This window comes from Arachis ipaensis, chromosome B9, assembly GCF_059453495.1.
Source record: "Arachis ipaensis isolate K30076 ecotype BB chromosome B9, ASM5945349v1, whole genome shotgun sequence".
NCBI classification, from domain to species: Eukaryota; Viridiplantae; Streptophyta; class Magnoliopsida; order Fabales; family Fabaceae; genus Arachis; species Arachis ipaensis.
In genome coordinates, this window is record NC_142444.1 from 22,751,539 (window position 1) to 22,769,374 (window position 17,836).

Here is a 17,836-nt window from a genome sequence, read left to right on the forward strand (position 1 = left end):
AGGCCATTTCATTGAATAGCTATTTACATTATAATTAAAACATATTACAGTCATAAGCTTCTTTTGATCTTTGATGTCTAAAAGATATATATCATAATTTATGTTATGAACTGCAGGTTGGCTGTGTTGAGACTGTCGAAATGCAACAGAACACAGAGGCTCCGGCAACCAATTGTAAGCACAAGTTTGTCCATCATGAAGACAATAGAATATATTGCATACTCTGTCATTGGATGGTCATAGACATAAAAGTCATGACGGTACCCTTTGTAAGTAGAATCCTTTCATTGATGAACTAGGACATCGAGGTTGATGTGAACTATTATCTCTTGAACTATAATACTCACATTATCCAATAATAAATGAAGGTGGAAAATCAGGGCTTAAGTTAGAAAGTAGAATTAAGTTAAATTTAAGCGCCTTAGATAACTTACCCTGCTTATGTTTTTCTGTTTTTAAATTTTTAAGCTTTAAATTTGAGTATCGGAGTTCTAGGATTGCCTCTGACTTTTCTGCGACCTTATATATAATGTATGTGAGCACTTTTACCATACTGAGAACCTCCGATTCTCATACCATATATATGTTGTTTTTTGATGCAGGTTGAGATGTTCCTCGGTAAGCGTCTGAGATCTTTGGCAAGCGAAGCCTATTTTGGGATTTTATATATTGATATCATATGAAGTATTTATGATTTAGAATCTAACTATGTCCCTCTTAGAGGTTGACGATGGAGAAAAAGGTTGTTTATTTTATATTTACGGATTCCTTTGGGTTATGACTATATGTATGTATATACTCACTTATACTCGGGGCAGTCTTTACTTTTCGCGCTGAGTCAGGAGCTTGCTATTATGTATTTTGATCCTCCACTTCTTATTGTGTAATTTACGTTTTATCCGGTTGCACTTTTTCGTATGCGATGCGTTTTATTTTTGCGGTTTTTGTTTAAACCTTCTTTCAAGGCTCCTAGTTATGAATATCTTCAACTATATTACATACATATTTTCTTTTAGAGGTCGTAATACCTCACTACCACTGTTTTACGACTTAAGCGTAAGCCTCTACTAGTAGAATGTTATATTATGGTATCAGAACAGTTTATTCCTGTAGAGCCTAATGGACGGACTGACTATGCTTCTGAGTATACTCTGTGTTGTGTGGACATGCTGTTTAGGATGTCTGCTTGACATATGTGGCATGAATATTCATGAAAAAATGTTTGGTCTCTTATTCATTCTTCAGATAACGTTTACAATCTTTTATGCTGAAACACTAAATAAAATGTCTAATTTATAAGAATAATGAACGTTGGGTTTTGTGTGTGTTTTTATGTGCAACAATAGTGGTAGGTGCATTGTATTATTTTCAATGATTGATTAATTTTCTAAAATTTTGGTGAGTTGTTAAATTTTCAAAGAGTTGATGAGTAATGAGTTGCGTTAGGAGTATGAGCTGATGTGACACTATTAGTTATGATAGTTAGCTGACGTGGCATGATTACTTAAGTTTGTTACCAGTGGTTATGTCAATGTATAGCTATCAACAAAATGAGTTAGTTTAGCACCTTCTATATATCAATCATATGCAACAGTGTAAGAAAATAATTAAGATCACAATCTCATTGATCACGTTTTCATTCTTTCTGATTTTCTCATCATATAGTCTTAGGCCTGATACCTTTACAAGTTGATGAAGGCCATTTCATTGAATAGCCATTTACGTTGTAATTAAAATATATTACAGTCATAAGCTTCTTTTGATCTTTGATGTCTAAAAGATATATATCATAATTTATGTTATGAACTGCAGGTTGGCTGTGTTGAGACTGTCGAAATGCAACAGAACACAGAGGCTCCGACAACCAATTGTAAGCACAAGTTTGTCTATCATGAAGACAATAGAATATATTGCATACTCTGCCATTGGATGGTCATAGACATAAAAGGCATGACGGTACCCTTTGAAAGTAGAATCTCTTCATTGATGAAAAAGGACATCGAGGTTGATGTGAACTATTATCTCTTGAACTATAATACTCACATTATCCAATAATCAATGAAGGTGGAAAATCAGGGCTTAAGTTAGAAAGTAGAATTGAGTTAAATTTAAGCGCCTTAGATAACTTACCCTGCTTATGTTTTTTTGTTTTAAATTTTTAAGCTTTAAATCTGAGTATCGGAGTTCTAGAATTGCCTCTGACTTTCCTGCAACCTTATATATAATGTATGTGGGCACTTTTACCATACTGAGAACCTTCGGTTCTCATACCATATATATGTTGTTGTTTTCAGATGCAAGTTGAGATGCTCATCAGTAAGCGTCTGAGATATTTGGCAAGCGAAGTCTATTTTGGGATTTTATATTTAGATATCATTTGATGTATTTATGATTTAGAATTCTCCTGTACGTATATATAGCTAACTATGTCCCTCTTAGAGGTTGACGATGGAGAAACAGGTCGTTTATTTTATATTTACGGATTCCTTTGGGTTATGACTATATGTATGCATATACACACTTATACTCGGGCCAGTCTTTACTTTGCGCGCTGAGTCAGGAGCTTGCTATTATGTATTTTGATCCTCCACTTCTTATTGTGTAATTTACGTTTTATCCAGTTGCACTTTTCCGTATGCGATGCATTTTATTTTTGCGGTTTTTGTTTAAACTTTCTTTCAAGGCTCCTAGTTATGAATATCTTCAACTATATTACATACATATTTTCTTTTAGAGGTCGAAATACCTCACTACCTCTATTTTACGACTTAAGCGTAAGCCTCTACTAGTAAGATGTTACATTATGGTATCAGATTTGGAAGGTTCTTTTTGAGATTCAAACTCACAAGAGAATCATCCTTTCCGGGACTTCTTTCTAGAACAATTTTTTGGAGCTTTACAATACAATCTGCGTGGTAATATCGTCCTTTTTGAATACCAAACCTCCTGAGCTTAAAAAATTCTACCAAACAAGAGAACAAAGAATCTAAAGGTTTCAGTTGGGAACTAGTTTCTTCATTCAGATCTGAGAATCTAAATGATGAGAACATCAAGTAGTTGAAGCAGCTGATGGATCCATTTGTGCATGTTCACAAAGGTAGTATTCTTCAGAAGAATATTCCTGGCTTGAAAGATCGCGTGGTGACTTTAATGCTGGGTGATTTGCAAAAAACACTTCTAGAGGGCATTGAAGGACATCTAAAAACACTGCCTTTCCATAGCAAGTCGGCCTTGGTGTCTGTCCATCCATCCTTTTTCGTTTGCTGCACTCTTTCACCTAAGGAAAGAGCTCTTGTTGACATGGAACAGTTGAAAGCCCTCAAACTGAATCCGAATGTTGGTGTCAAAACAAGATTTTTGGTGGAGTTTGTAAGGATCTGTGATGCAATGAATGAGAAAGTGCTTGTGTTTATCCAGTTCCTTGATCCTTTGACTTTAATCGTAGAGCAATTAAAGTCAATTTTCAATTGGACTGAGAAAAAAAGTGTTCTACATGAGTGGAAAGATGGATAAGAACCGAAGATAGTTACTCATTCATTCCTTCAATGATCCAAAAAGCCAAGCAAAGATCTTGCTTGCATCCACTAAAGCTTGTTATGAAGGAATCAGTCCGGTTGGTACTTCGAGGGTGGTGCTGCTGGTTTGGAACCCCTCGGTCGAAAGGCAAGCTATCAGCCATGCTTATAGGCTGGGCCAAAAGAAAGTGGTCTACACTTATTATCTCATAATACATGGGACCACCGAGTACACGAAATACTGCCATCAGGCCAAGAAGAACCAATTGTCTGAACTGGTCTTTTCAGCAAGGAGCACTGAACAGGATGAGCCCAAGAGTTCTGCCGTGGAATTCGAGGATGAAATTCTTGATAAGATGGTGCGCCATGGGAAACTGAAGGACTTGTTTGGTGATTGTGTGGTGCAACTAAAAGATTGTGATTTGATTGATAATTTGGATCCTAAAATTTTCCAAAATTCAAGCTTAAGGTGGGAGTGGCTTCTTTGATAATGTTTACGTTGCTTTGCTGATTTTGTGCTTATCTTATACGTGTTCTATTATGGCTATTTTTTCATTATCTAATTCTTATACTCGAAATTACAGTTGAGAGTTTCCAATACTGAAGAGTGCAGCCATTGTGAACAATTGTCACATAGGAATAGGAACAGCCGAGAATGGTATTCTTGTTTATGATGTATGTTAACAAATTTATGTTTGTGTTTTATTTTAATAGAGAACATGGAGTTGTTTGTTGAAAGCTGTATTCTGAAAATAGAAAAAAATATATTTGATGTTGAAGACTTTAGTTTATGGCTTTTTTTTAGAATGGAAGTTGTATTTTAAAATTTTATTTTATGGACTATGATTTGTTATTTTGTATTTCTGAACTTGTAAGCTGTAATCTTGAATAAGATATGTTTGTGTATTGTAATAATGTTTTGTAATTTTTTTTTAAATTTTTCACTGTAATTTTCATATAAATATTCAATATAAGGAGATGGAGAATGGAGACCTGCAGAAAACACGGGGAATGCGGGAACATGGATGGGGGCAATCATTCCCTAATAGCGGGAATCGGGGCGGGAACGGGGACAAAATCTGAAGCCGGGGACAGGAGCAGGGAGGCATCCCCTGCCCCCGCCCCGCCTTGTTGACATCCCTACTCTTTATGAAGATAGAATTAATTAACAAGCAATTATTAATAGCACGCTATTAATTTTTCTATAATAGAATACAAAATTCTCTCTTTATGACAAAAGATTGGAACCAAAATATACCTGAAAAAAGAAAATCTTAGAATGACTTGTATTTTACTTTCTAAGAAAATGCTTGCTCTGTGGAATGGCAAGTCATCTGAAGACTGAAATGCATATCCTTCTCTATTTATACAGAAAGTTCTTTCACAACACTACATTGGTAATACCAGAAGGCCACGGATCCAAGTCGGCATGTTTAATTTTATGCGAACAATCTCATATATGGCCATCGTTCTTCGTGGAAATATTGCATAAAATCCCAAAAAAAAAAATGTTCCCTCATACATACCTTGTCGAACGAAATCACTGTGTCACCAGAACAAAAGGCTAAGCTTTCATGTAACACAACCAACAACGATCCACCAACTACCTTCAATTTAAAATCCCTCCCTGCGATCAGCCTCGAAGAAAAGTAAAACGTGTATGGTAAGGAGAACTGGAATGGCAAATGTTGTGTTGAAGTGCTCTGTTTCTTCAAAGTTTCGTGCTTGCTATAGTGAATTTTATAATGGGAGCGAAGAAGCAGGTATGTCTATGTTAACCTTTGGGCTCACTAACTTAATCTCCATGTATGCAACGCTGTTAATGAAATGTTAGTCATTTTGACGGTAGGACAACATTGATTTGATTTAGAAACGTTAGGGATACAAATAGGACGTTTAAAATGTTAGGGACAGATTTGAGACTTACCCCAAACATTGGGGACATAAATGATACTTTACTCGATAAAAATAAACATGCCGACTCGGATCTATGGCCTTCTTGTATTACCAATGTAGTGTTGTGAAAGAACTTTCCGCATAAATAGAGAAGGATATATATTTCAGTCTTCAGATGTCTTACCATACCACAGAGTAAGCATTTTCTTTTTTTAGGTATATTTTGGTTCCAATCTTTTGTCATACAGAGATAATTTTGTATTCTATTATAGAAAAATTAATAGTGTGCTATTAATAATTGCTTGTTAATTAATTCTATCTTCATAAAGAGTAGAGATGTCATTAGGGTGGAGTGGGGGCAGGGGATGCCTCCCTTCTCCCGTCCCTTACTTCAGATTTTGTCCCTGTCTCCGCCCCGATCCCTGCCATTGGGGAATAATTGCCCCCATCCCTGTTCCCGCGTTCCTCGTGTTCTCTGCAGGTCTCCATTCTCCATCTCCTTATATTGAATATTTATACGGAAATTACAGTGAACATTTTTAAAAAATAAAAAAACTTACAAAACATTATTACAACACACAAACATATCTTATTCAAGATTACAACTTACAAGTCCAGAAATACAAAATAAAAAATATAGTCCATAAAATAAAATCTTAAAATACAACTTCCATTCTAAAAAAAAGTCATAAACTTAAGTCTTTAACATCAAATATATATTTTTTTATTGTCAGAATACAACTTTCAACAAACAACTCCATGTTCTCTATTAAAATAAAACACAAACATAGATATGTTAACATACGTCATAAATAAGAATACCATTCTCGACTGTTCCTATTCCTACGTGACAATTGTTCACAATGGCTGCACTCTTCAGTATTGGAAACTCTCAACTGCAATTTCGAGTATAAGAATTAGATAATGAAAAAATAGCCATAATAGAACACGTATAAGATAAGCACAAAATCAGCAAAGCAACGTAAACATTATCAAAGAAGCCACTCCCACCTTAAGCTTGAATTTTAGAAAATTTTAGGATCCAAATTATCAATTAAATCACAATCCTTTAGTTGCACCATACAGTCACCAAACAAGTCCTTCAGTTTCCCATGGCGCACCATCTTATCGAGAATTTCATCCTCGAATTCCACGGCAGAACTCTTGGGCTCATCCTGTTCAGTGTTCCTTGCTGAAAAGACCAGTTCAGACAACCGGCCCTTCTTGGCCTGATGGCAGTATTTCGTGTACTCGGTGGTCCCATGTGTTATGAGATGATAAGTGTAGACCACCTTCTTTTGGCCCAGCCTATAAGCACGGATGATAGCTTGCCTTTTGACCGAAGGGTTCCAAACCACATTTAGTAGCACCACCCTTGAAACACTAACCAGACTGATTCCTTCACAAGAAGATTTAGTGGATGCAAGCAAGATCTTTGCTTGGATGTTTATATCATTGAAGGAATGAATGAGTAACTGCCTTTGGTTCTTATCCAGCTTTCCACTCATGTAGAACACTTCTTTTTTCTCAGTCCAATTGAAAATTGAGTTTAATTACTCCATGATTAAAGTCAAAGGATCAAGGAACGGGCTGAACACAAGCATTTTCTCATTCATTGCATCACATATCCTTACAAACTCCACCAAAAATCTTGTTTTGACACTAACATTTTGGATTCAGTTTGAGGGCTTTCAACTATTCCACGTCAACAAGAGCTCTTTCCTTAGGTGAAAGAGTACAGCAAAGGAAAAGGGATGGATGGACAGACACCAAGGCCGGCTTGCTATGGAAAGCCAGTGTATTCGGATGTCCTTCAATGCCCTAAAGAAGTATTTTCTGCAAATCACCCGACATCAAAGTCACCCCGCAATCTTTCAAGACAGGAAGATTCTTCTGAAGAATATTGCCTTTGTGAACATGCATAAATGGATCCATCAGCTGCTTCAACTGCTTGATGTTCTCATCATTTAGATTCCCAGTTCTGAATGAAAAAACTAATTCCCAACTGAAACCTCTAGATTCTTTCTTCTCTTGCATCAATCTTCTTTGGCAGAACTTTTTAAGCTTAGGAGGTTTGGTATCCAAAAAGGACGGTTTGACCACGCAGATTGTATTGTAAAGCTCCAGAAAATTGTTCTGGAAAGGAGTTCCGGAAATGATGATTCTTTTGTGAGTTTGAATCTCAGAAAGAACCTTCCAAATCTGACTACTCTGATTTCGTGGCGTGTGTCCTTCATCCAATATCAATAATCTAGGAACTTCAAGCAGGATTTTTCCCATGACCTCTCTGGTAGCATTCTCCTTCAAGCTTCTGTCAGGCTTCACGCCGGTAAGCCTCTAAAATAAACTGTAGATGATTCCAAGAATACTTAGTTCTTTGAACCAAGAATACAGCTTCACCTTCTGGGGTTTGCTCCAAGCGAGGAGGATATCTAGATGGTAAAGTTGTATTCTTGGTTCAAGGAACCAAGTATTCTCATATATTTGGCCTACCCATTGATGGAGAGCCTATGAGCGGCTGGACAGATAGTCGTTCCACCTGAAAGTGCCCACAGTCACACGTCTGTCGCGTAAGATCAACTACCAACACCTTTCCATTAGACATTTCACGCACCTCAAACACCTCGTTCCGTCTATCAAACCAATGGACAACTATATTTCCATCATGTTGCATATTTGCTTCTATCCGCTGTTATGCAAATATAGAGTAAGTAAATCCAGCACGCTTGCATTTGTGAGTCTCGGCACTCTTCCGCGTAAATAGCTCGTTTTAATGATAATAGTTGCTCAGAAGAGGGCCAACACAGGGAGGTTTCGGGCACCCTTCAACACTGAATTAATGCACTCCACAAGGTTCGTCGTCATATGGTCCCATCGATGACCCTCATCAAATGCTAATACCAGTGTGTAAGTCCAATGGCATCGCACTACCAGGCATATGCCTCGCCTTGCTCTTCCAACCTCTTATAGTTGATGTTGTACTCCTCCACCGTCCTTGAATACCCTATGTTGACAACAAGTTTTTGGAGGTGCGGTACTTTGAATGCCCTTAAGAAGTTGCTACCGATGTGCCTTATACAAAACATCCACCATGTCCTTGGAGGTTGCCAATCATCACTGGAACGATTTACCGTTGCCCGGATTGACTCATGTCGGTCTGAGATCATACTTACACCGTCTTTTCTAACTACATGCCTTCGTAGATTCTTGAGAAAAAAGTGCCACGCATCAGCTGTCTCCCCCTCCACCAGGGCAAAGGCGATAGACACAATGTTCTAGTTCCCATCTTGTGCAACTGTAACCAGAAGTGTACCTTTGTATTTTCCGTATAGGTGTGTGCCGTCAATCTAAACTAAAGGCTTGCAATGCTTGAACACCCTAATGCATGGATTGAAACTCCAAAATATGCGGTGAAGTATTTTGACACCGTCCGCCTCCTCACTCCCGTTGTACAGGGATTGTGTTTCTATTTGGACAATTGAGCCTGGCATCTTCTAAACCATGACCGAGACCCACCATGCAAAACTTGGTAAGAATCCTCCCAACCACAAAAAATTTTGGCTATAAACTTCTGCTTTGCCAACCAAGTCTTTCGGTAACTAATGGTGTAGTTGAACCTTGACTGGACTTCTGCAATTATAAATTTGACCTTGATGGATAGGTCAGTCTCAACCAATGGCCTTATAGCCTCAGCAACTTTATCCGAGTCTAACTCGGAATGGTCTTGTGAAATCGTTCCATGGTGTATGTGTGCTTACCATTGTATCTCCGTATCTCCCAACAACCTTTTTTCTGTATCAAGCTGGCTCGAATAAGCCAATCGCATCCACGCTCATACATCTTGTATTTTGCATAGAACGTCTGTGGCTTGGACTCATAAACATTGTAGTCGAATCCTCTAGAGATAGTGTAACTTCTAATTGCTACGACGATAGACTTTCTAGAAGTATACTCCATTCCAATCCTGAACTCTCCGTCCTCAGGGTCAGCAGTACCTACAGAAAGCAGAAATCATCATTCATTGATCCATCCAAAATATAAAAACACAAAAACGTATTATTCACTCATCACGTACTTATGTTTGCATATTCCGGGAATTCCAGTGCATTCATGGCGTCAAGATCCAAATTACGCATAAAAGGTAGGATGTTCATTGGTTGACTAACTGTGGGATGAACCACTACATCTCCGCTGCTGCCTCGACTCCCACATCACCATCCTCATCTTCGCCGCCAGCTTCATAAGTGGCTTCGAGGTCCTCTTCGCTGTCACTGTTCATTACTTCGTACATTGTAGCTCTATCATCCTTTATATCTAAATCATTTTGAATCTCATCTGCCTCTACATTTTCAAACTCAACATACAGCTCAATCTGTGGCTGTCGCATCTGAGTCTGCCGGTGAATTTGGAACATATTCTTCATACTCGCTTCGTCAATGATCGGCATAATATCAAACTGTATTAGACCACCAAAAACTATAACCGAATTCTGGTACAAAATCCTGCTCACTCTCGTCAACATTCCATTCTCCATGCTTTGACAGAGACCGTTTTGAAGCTCCATCAACGTCATGGTGTATGGAACCACAAACGAAAATAGATTCTGACACACAAACCTCACTCCTTCATGAGTATTCCGTATAATCTCACCGTTGCGATACACTACTAAGTTTGTGGTACCCTCCATTACACTAGCAACACAATCAAAGAACACTCTTCCTTGCAATGAAAATGGTACCAAACTTTGCCATATATATAGAGCACTCAACACGGTCCCCATGTGCTGGCTCAGCACTCCCCCCACTTTTTAATTCATCAGCCAATGACAGTTTGACATGTGTAACACACCCTCTCCCATGCTGACTCAGCACCCCCTCACGTGCTACAACTCCATGAATTAGACCACGTGACTATCAAATAAAACACCAACAATAAACCCATAACCAAATTTTTTGCCTCATAGTGGAGATTCAAAAAATAAAAATGGAGATTTGGGACAGCCCGGACAGGAGAACTGAATTAGAGAAGTTGCTTCTGCTGTGGGAACAAATGTTTCAAACATTGCCAACATAAAATTATTCATTTTGATGTATGACTACCACCAAGAAATACACAATTGCTGAAACAACTTTTAACCACGTTAGAACTATATTACTGTAACAATATTAATTATTTTAAATTTTAGAGTTCGAATTTGAAATATAAAAAAGGTATTTTGATGAAGCTACACTTTTAGTACGTATGTCTTTTTTTTTTTTCATGATGTTTTTCGAAAGTTCTGATGATTTGTTATATTTATGTTTTACTTAAATTTTTTCTATATAAGATGACAATTTCTTCACCTAATTTTATCCTTTATTTTTTAGAAAAAGAAACAATAATAAAATGTATCACTCAGATGAATATACTGTCTTTAAAATATATCAAATGCATGAGGTCAATTTTTTTAATCTTTTGCATATATCTTAATTTGAGATTTTAAAAGAGTTAAATATTAGAATTAAACTCTTAATGTATAACTGAGAAACTCCACATAAGAAGATACTTATATCTATCATGTTTATTCCACAGTATTAATTACGAAATTGAGAAATATGATCCTCATTTTTAAATTACATTATGTTTTAGTCTTTATCTAATTTTTTGGATCCGTTTGAAAATATTCAAATTTTTTTTAGACTTTCAGTTTTTTAGATATGTTTTAACCTTTCAAAAATTGTTTAAGAGTTTTGAAAGAAGTCAAATCTTTTTTAAAAATTATTTTATCATTTTTATTTATTATACAATTTTAAAATAAATATTTTTATAATAATTTTTAAACACAAAATAACAGTGGCCGGTACAATATTCTTCTATTATTTAAAATTCTATAAAAATTTACAGAAAAATTTTTTATTTTTATACTAAATTTAATACCAAAACCTTTTCATCGCCATGTTCTTCCTCTTCTATTATCAAAATCTGCCACTTCACTTTCTCTCTTTTTCTCTTTCATCTTTATTTATTTATTAAGCAACTTTTTTTTAATTTTAGTATTTTATTAGTGTTGATTTTTTATTGAAATAAAATAAAAAAATTTATTATTTCCCATAACAACTTTTTTTAATTTTATTTTTTAAGATTTATTTTTTTTTAGAATTTCGTAAACTTATTACAGTACGATTTAAATCGTGTTGATATATTTTTATTTTAATTAATCTAATTTTATTTATATTATTTTTAAAATGTTAAATTTAAATAGATATAATTTAATTAATAACTTAATTTAATTTGATAAAAATAAACATAATCGTATTATTATACTTATATGATTAAATATGTTTATTTGGTTTTTAAAAAAGTAACTATTTAAAATCGTTAATTTTAAATTAAGAAATTAATATACTCGTATTATTTTTAATAAACATTGTATTATTTTTTTAAGGGAACTTCACCTACTATGGTATTTTAAGTGTCTCAACAAAAAAGATAGTTGGATATAATTCTTCAAAGTTCAAAGTTCATACTAATAACATTAAAATGTATATAGGTACAATATTTGAAAAAACTAATAAATCTTATCTAAAAAATATAATTAGAGGTATTTTTGCGTAAAATAATAAAAACAAAATAATATATTTTGCTTATCATGTTTATTTAAAAATAATAAGAGTATATTTATTTTTTAAGGTTTAATTATTCTGCTAGTTTTACTGAATTTTTAATTAGGTCTCTATATTTTTTTTAATTGAGTTTCTATATCATATCAAATTTTGTAACTAAGTTCATGCTATTACAAAAATATTGGAATCAATTGAATATTCTGTTAAACAAAATATAATATTTATTCAAGTGTTAGGCATATTCGTTTTATTTAACATAATATTCTGTTAATTCCAATGTTTTATCACTGCAGGAATTTAATTACAAAATTTAATATGATATAGGAACCCAATTGAAAAGAAAAAAAAAATAAAGAGTCCTAATTAAAAATTCGATAAAACTACAGGTACTCACAGAATAATTAAACTATTTTTTAATTTAAAATTAAGGTTTTGAATAGTATATTTTTTAAAACATAATAAATATAATTAATCATATAAATATAATAATACGACTACGTTTATTTTTATCAAATTAAATTAAATTGTTAATTTAAACTATATCTATTTAATTTTAAAATTAACAATTTTAAATTAAGTGAATAAAATTATATTAATTGAAAAATAATAATCTACTTAATATACTAAAACTGGGTTTTCTCCCAACTAATGAAAGTGAGGTGTCACTTTCTCGTGAACCCATTTTCCCTCCAAAATGAATGCATTTAATGAATAATGCATAATTATACTAATTTAGGAAAATATCTTTATTTTAATTATATAAAATCAATATTTAATTCATTATTAAACTACTTATCAATTATTAATCAGAAATATTTTTTATTATTTTAATGAATAATGCATAATTATACTCATTTAAGAAAATATCTTTATTATAATTATATAAAATCAATATTTAATACATCATTAAACTAATTATCAATCGAAAATATTTTTAAATATTTTAATTATATTCATTTTAATTATATTCATATCCTTCTAATTCTTATTCATTATCCAATGATTTTATTAGTGGCAAGTTGTTAACCCATTTATATTGATAATAATAATAATTTTATTAGGATAAATATCAAATTATATTCCTAATATAAAAATATAAAATTTAACTCCTTCCATTTCTATTTTACCACTATAAAAGACCATGTAACTAGAAGAAAATATCATTCGTTTACCAATTACTCTTTCATTTGATAGCTTTTACAACAATTCTTTTTCTTCCTATGAGGCGTCGTTGCAAGAAGACAACTATCGTGGACATAAACTACCACACTCTCTAACTTTCGTGCTCATTATTCGGAGCTATATAAGATATGTTATCAATGAAATATTTATAGACCATGGTGTTATCATGTATGCATAAATAAAAAATGTTTCGTATTTAAATTTAAGTCATTTACCTGTTTGTGGTATATTGTAGTGTGAAATTACTTTCAATATGTGTTGTGTAATGATATCTACTTAATATACTAAAACCGGGTTTTCCCCCAACTAATGAAGGTGAGGTGTCGATCTCTCGTGACTCCATTTTTCCTCCAAAATGAACTTTTCTATTCTCTATTCTAAATTATTTTATAAAAAATATCTTTATTATAATTATATCAAATCAATATTTAATGCATTATTAAACTACTTATCAATTATCAATTAAAAATACTTTTAATAATAATAATAATAATAATAATAATAATAATAATAATAATAATTACCCGTGATATCATTTATTGAAAAAATATAACATAAAAAATATATTTCACTTTTATTATTGATTAGAAGATAATCTATTTATATTTTGATTAATTTTATTTATTTATTTATTTATTTATTTATTTATTTATTTATTTATTATTATTATTATTATTATTATTATTATATTTAATTTACAGAAAGATAAATTAATAACCATATCATTATTTATCAATATATTAATATTGATAATGATTACATACAAATTATTTAATATTTAATATTTAATATTATTTATTTTTTATATATTTTGATATATTTATAAATATTTTTTATTATTTTTATATGCTATATGTTTACCTCCACTATTTAAAATTTTTGGATCCGTCACTACTTTTGAGCGTATTTCTTAATTTATTTTTTATAATTCATTAAATACAATTTATTACAGTAAATTAATTATATCAACTAATTAATTTGATTAGATATTTAAATATAACATGATTTATTATAATTCATATCAATCAAATAATTGTAATTTATTATATCAATTATTTTAATTCATTAATTTATAAGGTACATAATAGCATAGATGATTTGTTACTTATAATAATTAAATACAATAAATACAGATTAATTTAGTTAAAAAATTATTGTCTCATATATTTTTCTATTTATTTTTTTAATTTAATTTATTAAATCCAATCAATTATAATAAATTAATTATATCAACTAATTAATTTAATTAATTATACTAATTATTTGTATCAACTAACTGATTTGATTAATTTTTAAAAATATTTTTATTTAATTTATTTTATTTATTTAAATACATGAATTATAACTGATTAGTTATTTAATTTTATTACGATAAATATCAAATTCTATTCCGAATATAAAAATATAAAATTTTATTCCTTCCATTTTTATTTTACCACTATAAAAGACCATATATGCTAGAAGAAAATATCATTCATTTACCAATCACTCTTTCATTAGGTAGCTTTTACAACAATTTTTTTTCTTCCTATGAAGCGTCGTCGCAAGAAGTCAACTATTGTGGACACAAACCACCACATACTCTTCAACTCCTGTACTCATCATTCAGAGCAATATATGATATGTTATTCATGAAGCATTTATAGACCATTGTGTTATCATGTATGCATAAATAAAAAAAATTCCGTAATTAAGCTTGAGTCATTTACCTGTTTGTGTGGTATATTATAGTGTGGAATTACTTTCAATTTGTGTTGTGCAATGATATTATGGTTTAATTTAATCTTTTGTTTTAAAACTGTGTTATGATTTTATCTCATCATTTTCTCTTAGATATCAAGTTGATGTATTTTTATTTATTATTATTGAAGCGGATGTGATATAAAATTGTAAAAAAAAATAAAACTCTCACACTTAATTTATTTTATTGTAGTCTTTTATCTCTTCTATTTCTTTTTATTTTCTTCTTATTCATTTTATTTTTTTTAAATATCATATAATTTATTATAATTTATACCAATTAATTAATTATAATTCATTATATCAGTTAATTTAATTCATTAATTTAAAATATCCATGATAAAATAGATTATTTGTTACTTATACGTTTATTCTTCTAAAATCTAAATCTGAATAATTATATTTTTAGTTTTAGTTATGAACAAAATATTATTAATAATAAATGATAATTAACCACTCATACATTTAATCAAAGTGTTTGGATGATTTTTATATTTATTAATATTAATTGTTGATTATTTTTCATCAATAAATTGTATTATAATTTTATATTAGTTCATAATTGATTAATGATTAATATTCATGAAGCTATGTTATTCTAAATTTTATATTTTACAAATATTTTATTTAAATATATTTTAAATATAAAAATGTATTATTTTAATAATATCATACTTTTACTTTTTTTTAATTATTCTAAATGAATATTTTATCAAATACTAATTAAAGCCATCTTTCCATTTGCTTTTACTAATTTATTATCTAACTATTATATAAAATTTAAAATCGTATTAATGAATTTAATATTAAAGTTAATTTGACTTTTTATTTAGAGTATTTTTCGATTTTTTTAGTCTAATCAATCAAAACTATTCAATTATAAATAGTCACTTCTATCTTATTTTATATTATTAACTAATTAAAATTACTAAAATTTAATAATATAATTCTGTTTTATATTTTTATATTTAGTTCAATCCATCTAAGCTATATAATAACCATTTATTTATATTTTATAATGTAATACTACATACATTAATAGTAAAATAACATAGTAAATTTTCATGTTTTAATATTAAATATAAAATTAATACGTATAAAAATTTTTAAGCTTTTAAATCAATACGAATCATTATAAATAATACTTATTTACGACATAAACAAAAAAATACATAATCTTAAGTTTAGCATATAAAAATTTAGGAACATGTTATATGTACAAATGTAATTGCATAGTATTATTTTTTTTAATGGTGTAGACCAACAACTCTAATTTTATTTCACGGTCAAATTTTAAAAAAAAGTCGTAATTTTAAAGGTAGTAAAAAAAATAACAAAATTAATAAAAAAATAGTTAACTTATATTATTCTATTAATTTATTTAATATATTAAATTATTTTTATTTATATTAAGATTAATTTTAAATATTTTAAAATAAAAAGTATAATTAATTATAATTTACATCTTAAATTATGTTGAGTACATGATATTCTATTGTGCGCTAAAAATAAAAATGAGATAACAAATATAATTTTATCTCCTAATTTAGTATATTTATTTATATTTTATACTTTTTTTAGATTAATTTTGTACGGTGTTAGTATATTAAATAAAAATACCTGTTATAATAACAAAAAATAAAATAAAATTTCAATCAATAATTTTATATTCTTTACTTTTTTTTAATTTTATTTTGGATTTTAATTTATTACTAAAAGGTAGTAAAATTCTATTGATACTGAAATAAAGTTGCAAAAAGGTCCATAGGGTAGAATAAGTAAAATAATGTGATACCAACATTACAACATCCAAATGAAATAACCTAAGATCTAAAATGTTTATCTTTCTCTTTCTCGCCGTCTATTATATTATCGATTCTATTATATAAAAATTGATTTTTTACATTTAATGATAGAGTTAACTTAGCATGTTTCTGAGAGAGTTTCTAATTTATTTTGTTTAACTCATTAAATACAATTCATTATGATGCATTAATTATATCAACTAATTGATTTTATTAGATATTTAAGTATCACATAATTTAAAATTATGTATATTGATTTGATTTTTATGATATATAAATTTAAGGAATAAATTAAAATAATATAACTTATTACTTATTTAATTTGAATACAACAAATACAAACTTAATTTAGTCAAAAGTTTATTATTTTCTAATCTTCTATACATAAAATGACAAAATAAAATTGTAAAAATAATCTTTTTATCGTTTTTGCTATTTTAATTTTATTTTCTTTGCTTTTTTTTTATGTGTAATTTTATTTTACATTAACTGTGTGTATTTAATAACAAAATATATTCATATTAATTCTATCATATAATAATATATTTTTTTTCTTAGAATTTCAATAGTTATCAACTACATCTAATAGAATGACTAAGAAGTGAGAACTACGATAAATTAAACCTATATCCAAAATGCTTAAACAAAGGAAAGAAAACAGTGGATATATGATTAGAGAAAAATATATAATAACGAGAAATATACTAAAACTGGATTTTTCCTCCAACTAATAAAAGTGAGGTGTCAATTTCTCATGAATTCATTTTTCCTCTAAAATGAAATCACTATTTTCTCTTCTAAATTTATTTTAGAAAAATATCTCTATTATAATTATATTACAATTAACATTTAACGAATAATGCATGATTATACTAATTTAGAAAATATCTTTATTATAATTATATAAAATTAATATTTAATACATTATCAACTAATAAAAGTAAAGTGTTAATTCCTCATAAATTCATTTTCCTTCCAAAATGAAACCACTATTCTCTCTTATAAATTTATTTTAGAAAAATATCTTTATTATAATTATATTACAATATTACAATTATATTACAAGTAGCATTTAATGAATAATGCATAATTATAG

General features: G+C 29.8%; 2 pseudogenes; both read right to left on the minus strand.

The window, feature by feature from the left end:
• Positions 1–6,436: 6,436 nt before the first annotated feature.
• On the minus strand, positions 6,437–8,085 carry LOC148544008 (SNF2 domain-containing protein CLASSY 3-like; annotated as a pseudogene).
• Positions 8,086–8,198: 113 nt separating this feature from the next.
• On the minus strand, positions 8,199–10,098 carry LOC148544009 (uncharacterized; annotated as a pseudogene).
• Between the last annotated feature and the right edge of the window lie 7,738 nt (positions 10,099–17,836).